The sequence below is a fragment of the Pseudophryne corroboree genome, chromosome 3 (assembly GCF_028390025.1).
Source record: "Pseudophryne corroboree isolate aPseCor3 chromosome 3, aPseCor3.hap2, whole genome shotgun sequence".
Lineage (NCBI taxonomy): Eukaryota > Metazoa > Chordata > Amphibia > Anura > Myobatrachidae > Pseudophryne > Pseudophryne corroboree.
Genome location: NC_086446.1, coordinates 95,972,086 through 95,985,619, shown reverse-complemented (window position 1 = coordinate 95,985,619; position 13,534 = coordinate 95,972,086). Strand labels below are relative to the sequence as shown.

Below are 13,534 nucleotides of genomic sequence, written 5' to 3'. Positions count from 1 at the left end.
GAGGCAGTCCATTGGGAGAGGCCGAGAGAGGAGGTTAGAGAGAGACGTTTGGAGGCATGGAGAGATTGTGGACTGTCAATAGTGATATTGAAATTACCCATAATGATGGTGGGGATGTCAGAGGATAAAAAGTGAGGGCATCAAGCAGAAAAATCTTCCAGAAACTCTTTGGGCTTCCCAGGTGAGCAATATCTGCAACACACATAGAGAAAAGGGCGAAAATCCTAATAAAATGTACTTCAAATTATGTAAATGTGAGTGAAGGAACAGGTGGCAAAACTGTGTGTGTGTAAAATTTGGACAGTAATATTCCAACCCTACCTCCTTTACTGTTACCAGACCTGGGGGGGGTGTGAAGTGGAGGCCACCATGTGACAGTGCTGCAGGGGAGGCTGTGTCTGATTGTGTGAGCCATGTTTCTGTTATACTGTAGCTAGCATATTGAGGTTTTTTTTAAATGACAAGGTCATGGTTGGATGTTAATTTGTTGTAAACAGAACATGCATTCCATAAAGCACATTTTAGTGACTTGGAGGGAGATATACGTGATGTTTATAAGGTTTGTTGGATGTATATTCCATTGCGAATCAGCTGAATGTGAGTGCGGTATGTGGATGGAACCTGGATTTGGGGATATGTCCCCAGCTAGTAGAAGCACAAGAAGAGAGAGAGAAGGGTATAGTTGGGGGAGTTGTGATAGTTTCTTATGGTGACAGGTTGAGGATGTTATAGTTAGTGTACATAGGTTAAAAACTCATGAGTGTTAATAAGAGGGGATTAGATTAATGAGACTGCAATGTGCACGAAGCAATGAGTTACAGGAATAGTGAAGGACTTTATAGAGGATACCATGAAATGCTATTAGAAAAAAAAGTTTGTGGTACATGGTGTTTTTAAAATAAAAGTATATACAGTTAGGTAAGTTCATCAGGAAAATGCAAGTTATATGGTGTAATTACCTGGTCTCCAATGTTTAACTGCTTTAAAATTGTTCTCACTTTGTAATTTCCTCACTTCGTATATTTCCAAACTCAGACAACTGCCCCATAACTGAATGCAAACATATACTAGGTCTAATTAACAAAGGCTTCAGCTAAAGCCAATTGCACATCTAATCAAAGGACTTAAATTACCCTGTGTTAAGTAAACAGTTCATGTATGCTCAATAAACTTCACTCCACTGAACATCTTCAGAAGAGACAATATCCGCTACAAGCAAGTACTAATATACAAATAGACTTAAATACATGACTAAATTATACATTTAGTGTGAATTCAGATTAGGAGTTGCAGTTTGCAGGATGTCAATGAAAAATCACATACATTGTCCATACAGCTGAGGATGTTTGTGAGTTAATGCACACAGTAGTAGGGGATCTTCAATGAAAAACCACATACATTGTATACACAGCTGAGAAAATGACCTGAAGCAGTGCCATAGAGACATAGACACTGTTTGAGCCTTCAGGACTACTCTTCCGGAGATAAATGAGATCTATTAATTTGCATAGGCTCATCCGCTACAAGAAAAAGTACACAAGCTCGAGAAGAAGAATAGGACTTGCATTTCTCACAAGCACTTTCATGAATACGTAAGTATGACACACACAGAAATAAACTCATCCAGCTTTTCATATAAGTCACAGGTCGTCAACTCATCTTTAATTTTTAATACTTCGCTCATTTATTAATAAAGGACATATTTAGTCCCAGTACAATAATTGATTTCAAATAACAATAACCTATACAGGCATTGAGGCCTTTATTGGAAAACATTGTTGTGGATATATACATTTAAAGTAAAGATTGTATTTTACCTCAATATTGGGTTGTGTGCACCCTAGCTGTAACTGGTTTCTCTTCTATTTTCCCGGTTCTATGGGGATTTGATAATATATCCTGACCCAAACCAGTTGGATAGCACTATATGAGCCTTCGTTTCATCTGTATGTGGACATCTGTAATTACCATTAACAAGACAATACGCCCCTTGCGCATATCACATATGTTTGTATACATGGAGAACACGTGTTGGTGTGTGTGTGTGTGTGTGTGTGTGTGTATATATATATATATATATATATCTATCCTCAGCATAGAAATATGTAATTAAACATGTATAAACAAATTACATTAAAGGATAAAAATAGATTTTAAAAAAAAAGTAAATATATGAAGAGAAGAAACTTCTCTATTGATCATTACATATCCGAGATATGCAATTAGGGAAAGAGTTTCTTATTTAACCTTAATTTTTCTATATTCCATTGTTTATTAATCACTGTAGGGATTTTATGATAATACAATTAGTACACAACTTATCAATATTTTAAATGAATACACTAATATTCTCCTATCTATCTACCTACCCACCCAGTATTGTATATCAGACCTCCATATACACATGCTCTGTCTCCATGTGAATAAGTGGCAACAGATGTCCCTTGCTAAATCAACAGGGGTGCAGGCACGCAAACACTGGGCTGCCCTACCACTGGCTGGTAAGGATGTAGAAACTCACAAGAAAAGAGACTAGTTGGGGGAAAAAATAAGTCAGGGTAAGCCATTATCTTTTCTTCCAAGGATATAACTACTTCTTATATAAGGCTAGTTATCCAAAAATGCATAATCCAGTGCTTCATTGACACCTTTCGGACTAAGGGTATCTAACTTGAAACTACAAGCTGATTCCCCTAAACATAATTGTCGGAATCTAATACCCCTTCTTTTCGTGATTGGAAATTGTTCGACAGCTACAATGGAGTGGCACTTAGGATCGCTGCTGTGGTGTTTGTAGAAGTATCGCGAAACACTGTGTGTAAGTAGTTTATTAATAATATTTTGTCTGTACTCGCTAAACTTACTTTTGATTGCTCTAGTTGTCCTCCTCACATACTGGAGTGCGCAAGGGCATTGTAAAACATATACACAATATTATATATGGTGTCACCATTCATAAACTGTTTAATATGAAGAAAAACCAAAGATGATCAGGCGCCTATTGGTACCCCAAATACCTGCTGCTCTTCTGTGGGTATACTCAACCTAAATAAACGAAAGAATTTTATGTACAAATGGTCAAAAGAGCGCTGGTTTGAGGCAAAATGTAAGAAATTTTATTTCATCAAAAGGACATATTGTCCGCAAGATTTGTAATATACATAAAAAAGCATAAGCTGGCCAGCCGCATAATATATACTAACAACAATTAATTTAGGAGAATGAGATTCCAACAGCTAAAATTAAAATAAATTGCTGCTTATAAAATTAAGTCACCATAAATGGTATATTAAACCTGATATCAAAGATATATATGAAAAAGAACAGTAAAATTTATATTCACCATCCCAGCATAAATTGTAACTTTCTACAATATTGATGGTAAAAAGTCCACAGCATAAATGATTTGTGTCAAATTTTAGGAGACACCTAAAAGGAATATCACTGTCCTCTGGGCCACTGGTATAGAGTTCCTTTTTATATGGCTGTATCCAGAGGGTTTAGATGTTTCCACTGGTATTCCTGAGCAGCTAATGATAAATCCCCATATGAAACCATTGTATCAGTATATAGACCTTCCTTGTTATGTCAATGAAGGATAATTTACCTCTGATAGAAACGGTCTCCTGATCCCGCTGTGTAGGGTGGACTGCTGGGGTAGCTGGGTAATATGTTCCAGGTAGGACGCTGACACTGCGCGCAACCGCAGAGCGCACACTGCTCTGTGTGGTGGTCTCCGTTAATGAGTGTAACACCGCTGATAGATGTTCCCCGCTCCTGCTGAATGCGACTGGGCGGTCGCAAGTGAGGCCGGTGCGCTCTCACTGTGTGCAGTAGTGAGACGCAAGCTGCTCTCTCCGTCGGCCTCACTAATACCGTTTGTGTCATGGCTCAATACTCCTCGTGCGGCTGTCCTTGGTTGCTCCATGATAGTAACATGTTTCTTCGCCTGCATAACAATCAGCAGCTTTCTCAGACTAAGATTTCTAGTGTCTCCCACATTCCCTTTTTAAAGGGATAAGAACCTGTTAAGTTCGTTTAACTTTCAGGGAAATGCAATACCTTTTACTACTATGGTTCGGTCCACTGCAGCTGCTGAATGCAAACAATAACCCCTACGATGTGTATGCACATTGCGTATATACGCTGACACGCTATGCGCACTATAAAGTAACACGTGTGACGGAATACACCTCTATACCCAAATTAGAATGGAATGCGACACTAGTTGTATATGTTCTGTTGTGGTCCAACGCAGCAACAAATATTTACTAAAAGGGGATATACACAGAAATACAACAATATCACAAGAGAAGAGCTACATCCAATAGTACATATGTTTGTTCTCTTGCGCCTCCCGGATCTGGTCCTTAGTCAGTCGTAGCAAGATGACCTTCAGAGTATTAGACTGAGGCCGGCCAGGAGGCCTTGCTTTTATACAATAGTCCAAAACAAAATACAAAGGAAACTGTAAGCTCTTCTTCCATAGGTCAAGGGGCAGGTCATTTACAGTACATGAGGGGTCATAGGTTGGTTTGAATAGGTGGGCGATGCTTGGTCCAGGTGTACTTGCAGGGGTCCTCTACTGGGTTCCCACCGAATATCATGAGTACAGTAATTACTGTAAGTTATGAATATTGTATTCCTGCGCATATCTATGTGCAGGAGCATGCTATAATCTGTAAACTGTGATCGGAATGTAGCCCTTGAAATACCTGCTGTGGAGTTTAGTACTGACCTGGCTGCCCCTGTATCTACAAGAAAAGGTTGTATGGTACCAGCTACCTTGACCATGACCTCAGGTTCATCTCCAAGGACAGCAATAAATTTCACCGGCTGTAGACTACAGGTATGACCTGACCTCTATTGTGGTTTTGGGCCCTCCAACAGAGCATTGACAGCTACTAGATGTGAGGGGGATAGCTGTGAGTTTTCGGAGGCCTGCCAGTCCCTCCTTGGTGGGTACCTCCGTGTTTCCCCTCTATGTGGCTCGTAGTCTCTCCTATATGTTCCATGATCTCATATATGTGTTTGGTATCGTGGCTCGTAATCTTGTCTAGGGGGTCTATACTTGTTATGTGTCCCTCCATACCTACATTCTCTGGCTATGTGTCCCTCCTTTTTACAAGTGAAACATGTTATTGACCTTCTCCAGTCTTCAGGGGGTCTGGGGTTTTGGTTGGTCAGATGTCCCTTCAAGAGCCTGTATACTTACCATCATCAACCTATCCCCTTGCGACTCCTTGTGCTTAAGGATATTGCGGTCGTGCTCGAAAGCAGACTCCTCTCAGGGCATCTGCCGTAATCCCCCTCCAATTTATCAAAGAAGTTTCTACTCTGGTTCTCAATGCCTCTTTGAGCCCGTCCATTAGTACAGAGACAGCTACCTACCCGTGGTTGGCATTTTCCTTTATATCCCCTATCCCAGTGTATCTAGCCATTTCCTGTAAAGCTCTATGGAAATATTCTGATGCCGTCTCACTTTCTTTGTCTTATAGAGAAAATTTTATTCCACTTGACAACGGTGGGGAAATACAATCCTAGTTGTATGTTAATTTGCCTAACATTCTCCTGATTGTATTCATTAGTGAGAGGCACGTCTGCATCTATCTTGCAGTCTGTTATAAATTTCTGGGTGTCAATATTTGAGGGTAGGCTCGCTCGTAACACTATCTGCCAATCTTTGTTTGTGGGCTCATGGGCATTGCCCAGTTCTTTAATACATTTCTGGCATCCTACTAAATCTCTCCTGGGATCAGGGAATTCTGACATAATGGACCTTAGTTCAGACTGGGACCATGGACAATGCATTGCAATGTTTCTGATGGGGTTTACTCCCTGGTTAACAGTTCTCCCATTGGGGACTGCTATTACCCGGACATGGTTCAACTCAACCACTTCACTCCTGTTTGTGTCAGTGCGGGGGGCTACCGTCTCTGCATAACGAACGGTCCCGTACTTACCTGTGGATACGATCTCACCCATTCCTCCAGGGGAGGGTATCGCCATGGCTCTTACTGGTTGGGCCATGCCCACCTGAGTTTCTTGTATGGTGGCTGCCAGGGAGAGGGCTCAGATCATGCTGGGCTCGTCGTCTTCCTCAGAACTACAACCTTTGGGAAAATTTAAAACAGGGTACAGCTTGCATGGATTATGGTTAGTACAATTTGTATGTGTTCCTATCATTTCCCGATATACCATTGGTTGTAGCTATCTTCTCTCCATCGACATATGGCGGTGGTGGTGCACTTGCATTCACATTCCTGTTTGGTTTGGAATTTACTGTGTGAGCAAGTTCCCTTTGCATATCTCCCTCTTGTTGCCATATGTGTAAACAGTCATTATGTCTGATCTTTTGTTTCTTAGATTTGATCAGACATATTCTATTCCTAACATTCTGAAGCACCTCTGGTACAAAACTACCAACCCTAGGAAATGATGCCCTATCATCCACTGTCATTCTCACCCATTCATCACAAAAAGCTTCTCCGTGTGGACCATACTTCCCACACATTATCAACCGAGCGGACCCTCTTGGCCTCCGCTCTCCAGCCTGAACCCTGGCTGCCGAACATTTCTCGCTTGTACATTTGGATCCCATGGTGGGCTTTCTTTACATGATCCCCAAATGGACAATACAAGCAAACGGTGAAAGTCCTCTGAGTTCTCTCACCAACTCCTTCTCCGTTGGCAATACCACGACTCACTCCAATAGTGACCACCGCGTACCCAGTGAGGATCCATACCAGGCCCCTCTGCACTGTAAGTATTGACGTACTAACAGCAATAAATCAATACGCCACCTTTTTCAGTGGAGGTTAATAATCAGCCTGATCTTTGTGGTTTCTTTCCACAGGAATTCCGCCTGGGAAACATCACCAAGCCTTCCTTTGGACTTCCACCCGGAATATTTCCTGAGAGAGAGTCAGCGAAAATTCCATCTACTTTACACAAATCACGTCTGCGTATGCTCCACACAGCGTGTATGATGACTCAATTGCGAAAAGAATGCAAATGGTATCATGTTGCACCGCATATCTCACACACAGATGTGCAGTCCAATTGCACGGCTTATAGATACTTGTTATCTATACGCCCTACGATCACAGGAGTCGAATTCTACTAGCTGCGCTCCACAGCTGGAGCATAACACCAAAACCTTAAATTCAATACTTCACAATCTATACTCTATCATGCTCCTCTGCAAGTTTCCTCACTACTTGCGTATTTCTCTTATAATGTAAGGTCGCTAGCCTTCACGCCACCAAGCCTCTGCCAACTCAGTGTCTTCTACGGGAACCCGAATTGGTCATGGAGTTCAATGCATTCACACTTACTTTCAACCCACACTAATACACAAGGTATATCACTCCCTTTGATTGATAGCTTGTTCCAGAGGTAGTACACTTTAAACAAAATATTACAGTAATCTGCTTTTAGAATCGGGTAGTTACTTGCTTTTGTATAACTATGTTTTCTATCCCGCCTTTAAATTTATTCCAATTGTATGGTTACACTTGCGCTCGCTACTTCACGCAACCTTGCGCATTCTCGCACCACGTGCACATTCCCGTATGCTTTCCTCACGTACCGTACCACGTGTACAACGTGCGTTCGCAATTGACTATACCACACTTATCACGATCAATGTGAGCAAAATTCTACTGCTCACTACACAATACACTTTTGTTCCTTACACCCGCTGGAAGTCACCCACAAGGGTAATCCTCCTTTGAGTGTTTACCTAAACTTTTAGGCTGGAACTGCGTTTTGTGTTTTTACAATTACCCCATAACGAAATACACCAAATGTATGACAAACGTATCCGATTCTATGCAAATCTATAATGACTATTACAACCTATGGCAACAATATGTGAGAATGTATGCAAACTATCAGTATGCTTTGTGTGTGTTTTCGTGCCAAAAATGACACATACAGAAAATTAATGGCTTTTTTTCCCCTTTTGTCCCTCTGCTCGCACCAACACCTCTAAGACTATACAGGACAGACGTGGTCTAGCAACATTAGATAGTTTTAAACACAATACAAAATTACTTAAGATGCGTCTCCACCCTTTGTTGGTAAACCAAAGTCCGTTAGGCCCTGCAAGTCGTGAGTATGTGGTGAACTGGACGAGCTCCCAACTGTTAAGTTCGTTTAACTTTCAGGGAAATGCAATACCTTTTACTACTATGGTTCGGGCCGCTGAATGCAAACAATAACCCCTACGATGTGTAAGCACGTTGCGTATACATGCCTACATGCTATGCGCACTATACAGCGACACGTGTGGCAGAATACACCTCTATACCCAAACAAGAATGGAATGCGACACCAGTTGTATATGTTATGTTGTGGTCCAGCGCAGCAACAAATATTTACTAAAAGGGGATATACACAGAAATACAACAATATCACAAGAGAAGAGCTACAACCAATAGTACATATGTTTGTTCGCCTGCGCCTCCTGGATCCGGTCCTCAGTCAGGCTTAGCAAGATGACCTTCAGAGTAATAGACTGAGGCCGGCCAGGAGGCCTTGCTTTTATACAATGGTCCAAAACACAATACAAAGGAAACTGTAAGCTCTTCTTCCATAGGTCAAGGGGCAGGTCAGTTACAGTACATGAGGGGTCATAGGTTGGTTTGAATAGGTGGGCGATGCTTGGTCCAGGTGTACTTGCAGGGGCCCTCCACTGGGTTCCTGCCGAATATCACGAGTACAGTAATTACAGTAAGTTATGAATATTGTATTCCTGCGCATATCTATAATCTTTAAACTGTGATTGGAATGTGGCCCTTGAAATACTGTACATCTGGATACCAAACACTATGTACTAACCTAGTTCTGTCCCCTCACATCCTGTAAAGCTGGATATCTCTGTTGTTCTATTTTCTAAGTAAATGTAACTTGCTGGTGTGGTGTGTGTAGACCAGTGGTTCTCAAACTCGGTCCTCAGAACCCCACACAGTGCATGTTTTGCTGGTAACCCAGCAGGTGCACAGGTGTATTAATTAATCACTGACACATTTTTAAAGGTCCACAGGTGGAGTTATTTATGTCACTTGTGATTCTGTGAGGAGACCTGCAAAACATGCACCATGTGGGGTCCTGAGGACCGAGTTTGAGAACCTGTGGTGTAGACTATGTGGATAAAATATTGGATATGTCTTTGTGGCTTTTCTATGCAAACACATATGCTACCATATTTACTCATACCACGCGCTAATACGCACGGCTTCGTGAGCGAATGTATGCAGTGTGCGGGTATGCGCACGCACGGCAGATCACGTGCATGCACAGATAGCACTCTGTGTGGTGTTTGCACGTGCTGAGTGTAGGTGTAATATTTTCGACTTCGACAAACCCCTTTCACCTGTGTCGTCAATTAAGAATTGAACAACTGATTATAATATAATCAGGTGTGTGCAACCACTATTGGTAGCGTCTTTACTTTGGTTGCACAATAATCTAACAATTTCATGTATTAAATACATCATTAAAATAAAATGCCTAATAGAAATAGCTATATATATATTAGAGATGTGCACCGGAAATTTTTCGGGTCTTGTGTTTTGGTTTTGGATTCGGTTCCACAGAAGTGTTTTGGATTCGGACGCATTTTGGCAAAACCTCCCTGAAATTTTTTTGTCGGATTCGGGTGTTTTTTCTTTAAAAAAACCCTCAAAAACAGCTTAAATAATAGAATTTGGGGGTCATTTTGATCACATAGTATTATTAACCTCAATAACCATTATTTCCAGTCTATTCTGAACACCTATCACCTCACAATATTATTTTTAGTCCTAAAATTTGCACCGAGGTCACTGGATGACTAAGCTAAGCGACCCAAGTGGCCGGCACAAACACCTGGCCCATCTAGGAGTGGCACTGCAGTGTCAGATAGGATGGCACTTAAAAAAATTGTCCCCAAACAGCACATGATGCAAAGAAAAAAAGAGGTGCACCAAAGGTCGCTGGATGGCTAAGCTAAGCGACCCAAGTGGCCGACACAAACACCTGGCCCATCTAGGAGTGGCACTGCAGTGTCAGACAGGATGGCACTTAAAAAAATTGTCCTCAAACAGCACATGTTGCAAAGAAAAAAAGAGGTGCGCCAAGGTCGCTGCATGGCTAAGCTAAGCGACCCAAGTGGCCGGCCTCCCTCCACATTTTTGTTCTCCATCTTTTAATGTGTGGAATTATATGCCAGTAATATATCAATAGCAATGGCCTACAATTCCGTACTGCGATATATATATATATATATATATCTACTGATCCAATTCAGCCGGCACTCCTCGCTGTGGTAACAACTGGTCCTGGTGCCTGGTGCAACGCAATCCATATATCCATACAAGAAAGCACGGCACTCCAAGGACTCTTCTGCAAACAACTTGTGTTGTTTAAAATGCAATTGCTAAAAATTTTAGATTTAAAAGCCAAAAAATATATGATAATCCAAACGAGCTTTAATATCACACAAAAGTGGATCACAACATAAAAAGTACTTCAAAGTATTGATAAAAGTATATAAACATAAAAGGTCTTTGTAAAAGGTAAGGAGTTCTGACTTATCTTTAAAAATAGGCAAGGGGGTCACTACAGGGAGCCCAATGCGTTTTGTCAAACCAGACTTCTTCAAGGGGTAAGGACAGAATGAGATAACATGCCTATTTATACCCCTGGTATACTAGCTCATGGTTGGTGAGGTCATAATTGATCATGTGATCTAATGAAAAAATATAACCTAAAAGAAATCAAGGACACTCAATTGAAACATAGCCTAAGGCAAAGGAGGTCACCATAGGGATGTACACATTAAAACCGAGTGGTTTGTAAGGCTCAAATGATGTTAGGAATGTTCAAAACTGTAAAAATGTGATGAATTGCGGCACTTCCGCCACACTTCCGGTGATGGAGGTGACGTGTCACGTGTCTCCAGGTACTTCCGCCCCACTTCCGGTTTTGCTAGTGCGCATGCGCCGGCGGCGCTGCTCGTTCACTGCGCATGTGCCCGCAGCCTCTCCAGATAGCAACAGTCTACATTCAGGTCTCCATGCTGTGTATGTCCTTCTTATTAAGTGCTGCTGCGGCCATGTTGTTGGAGGGAAACTCCATAGAGGATAAAGGAAATGCGGTGGCCATCTTTAAGGAGTGTTTGGAGACCCAGAATCGTGGTTTATCGGTATCCATGACGACGGATCCATATAAATAAAAACACAAACAGAAAAGATATGGTAAAATCTATGTACTGGTTTCTTTGTTGCAGATAAAACATGCTGGAAACTATTATATGAGGGAATAATACTAGCCCACATGATATACATTAAAGTGACAGACACACAATGCTACCAATGTGTATCTAGAAAGTGACATCCTGTTAAAAAGCCATACATAGGTGATAAGAGGATTTACAAGTGCCACTAATTATTGAGATTAGAAAAAAAGAAGAGAAATGGTTGTAAGATTACAACCCCAAAGATTGTGAGGAAAAAGAAGGGGGGTAGAACCAAGCGCAGAGTATTGACCTAATAAAGGATATATAAAAAGGATATATAAACAATATGAGAGTGATGCTGGGAAGGTGATGATATTTAAGCTCAGAGAATTCATAGTGTTATAATTCATAAGGTGAGTCGTAAATGGTGTCAACCTGGTTAATATCATGTGGTAATGGATTGATCACTGGTTATCTTGACGTTATTTGTCAGTCCTTACAGTACCTGATCTTCCCAGGCAGTCCCCCTCCCTGGTACTGATCAGGCCCAAACACTGCTTAGCTTCCAAGATCAGATGAGATTGGGCGTACCAGTGTGGTTTGACTGTACACGAAAAGTAAACATCTTATCGCCAGAAACCCGATCGCAAATTAACACACGAGCCCTGATGATTCAATTACTTTAATATTTTGTGACATGGACACCCAAGAGGGAAGGAATGTGCAAAAGACCAATTGTGGCGACAAAGGAAAAAGGGGAGTAATGGAGGATACAGCACCTCATAGAAAGGGTGCAATCTCATAGCTCTCATTCAGACCCGTAGGTTGCAAGGTCTGTAGCTGGAATATCCAGTACATCTCCCTTCTCGAGAGTTTGTTCGCGAGGTCACCTCCTCTCTCTCCCAGACATACATGCTCAATCGCCTTGAACGTGAGATCCTCAGGGTTGGAGTTATGCTGTAATGTGAAATGTCTAGAAACAGTATGGCTCTCCACCTTATTCTTGATATTCCTTATGTGTTCCTGGATCCTCATCTTTAATGGTCTTTTGGTCTTGCCCACGTACTTCTTTTTGCAAGAGCATTCCAGTAAGCAGATCACGGACATGGTATTACAGTTCATGAATTCCTTTATGGTGTATTGTTTCTTGTCCTCCATGTCACTAAAGGTTTTTCGATTCGGATGTAGGTATTTGCATACATTACATTTCCCACACTTAAAGGAACCCACACACTTTGGCATTGGGGTGCTCTTGGTGGACTTCTCCTTCAACAGGCTGGGTGCAAGATGGTCCTTCAGGTTTCTAGATTTCTTGAAGATGAGAACTTGTTCAGACGGTAGGATGTCCTTAAGTACTGGGTCCATGAGAAGAATGTTCCAGTGGTTCCTGAGCGAATTCCTGATGGTCTTTTCATGTTGATTGTAGGTGGTAATGTAGGCAACTGAATCTTTCTTGGCATCTCTTGGTTTGTACTTCAGGAGGTCTTCTCTGTCCACATTCCTTGTTTTTTCTAGGGCTTTCTTCAAAATGGGCCCCGGGTATTCTTTGTCCTGGAACCTTTTGCTGTAGACCTTTAGTTTGTCATCACAGTCCTTGGGATTCGTACAATTCCTCTTTATCCTTGAGAACTGTGATGCCGGAATATTATCCTTCCACTTTTGGAGGTGGTTACTTCGGTAGTGCAAATAACTGTTCATATCCACCTCTTTGATATAGTTCTTAGTGGTAATGCCTCCATTTTCACCAGTTAAAATCAAGTCCAGATATTCGACCGATTTGTCATTGGTGTTTGACGTAAAGGTCAAGTTCAGATCATTGTTTCCCAGCATATTTAAAAACTCATTAAAAGATTCAACCGTGCCATTCCAAATGATTAAAATGTCATCGATGTATCGTCAGTAGAGTACCACATTATCCTTAAAAGCACTAGAACCGTAAACATGTGTCTTTTCCCAACATCCCATGAATAAATTGGCAAAGCTTGGGGCAAAAATCGTCCCCATAGCTGTGCCGCAGCATTGTAGGTAAAACTGGTTATGAAACTTAAAATAATTATGGCTGAGGATAAAAAGCATAAGATCACAAATAAAATCTCGGTGGATGGAAGTAAGGGTTGGATCGTTGTTCAAATATTCCCTGCATGCAGCTATGCCTATAGAGTGTTCAATGCATGTGTACAGGGATTGAACATCCACTGTCGCCCATATATATGTGTCCTTCCACTCCACTGCTCCAAGTATATTGAGTATTGATGTTGTATCTTTCAAATATGATGGTAATGCTATCACATACTTTTTCAAGAAAACATC

The 13,534-nt window shown here is 41.4% G+C and overlaps 1 pseudogene; it reads right to left on the bottom strand.

Annotated features, from left to right (window-relative positions):
* Nucleotides 1-11,717: 11,717 nt before the first annotated feature.
* On the bottom strand, nucleotides 11,718-11,836 carry LOC134897362 (5S ribosomal RNA; annotated as a pseudogene).
* Between the last annotated feature and the right edge of the window lie 1,698 nt (nucleotides 11,837-13,534).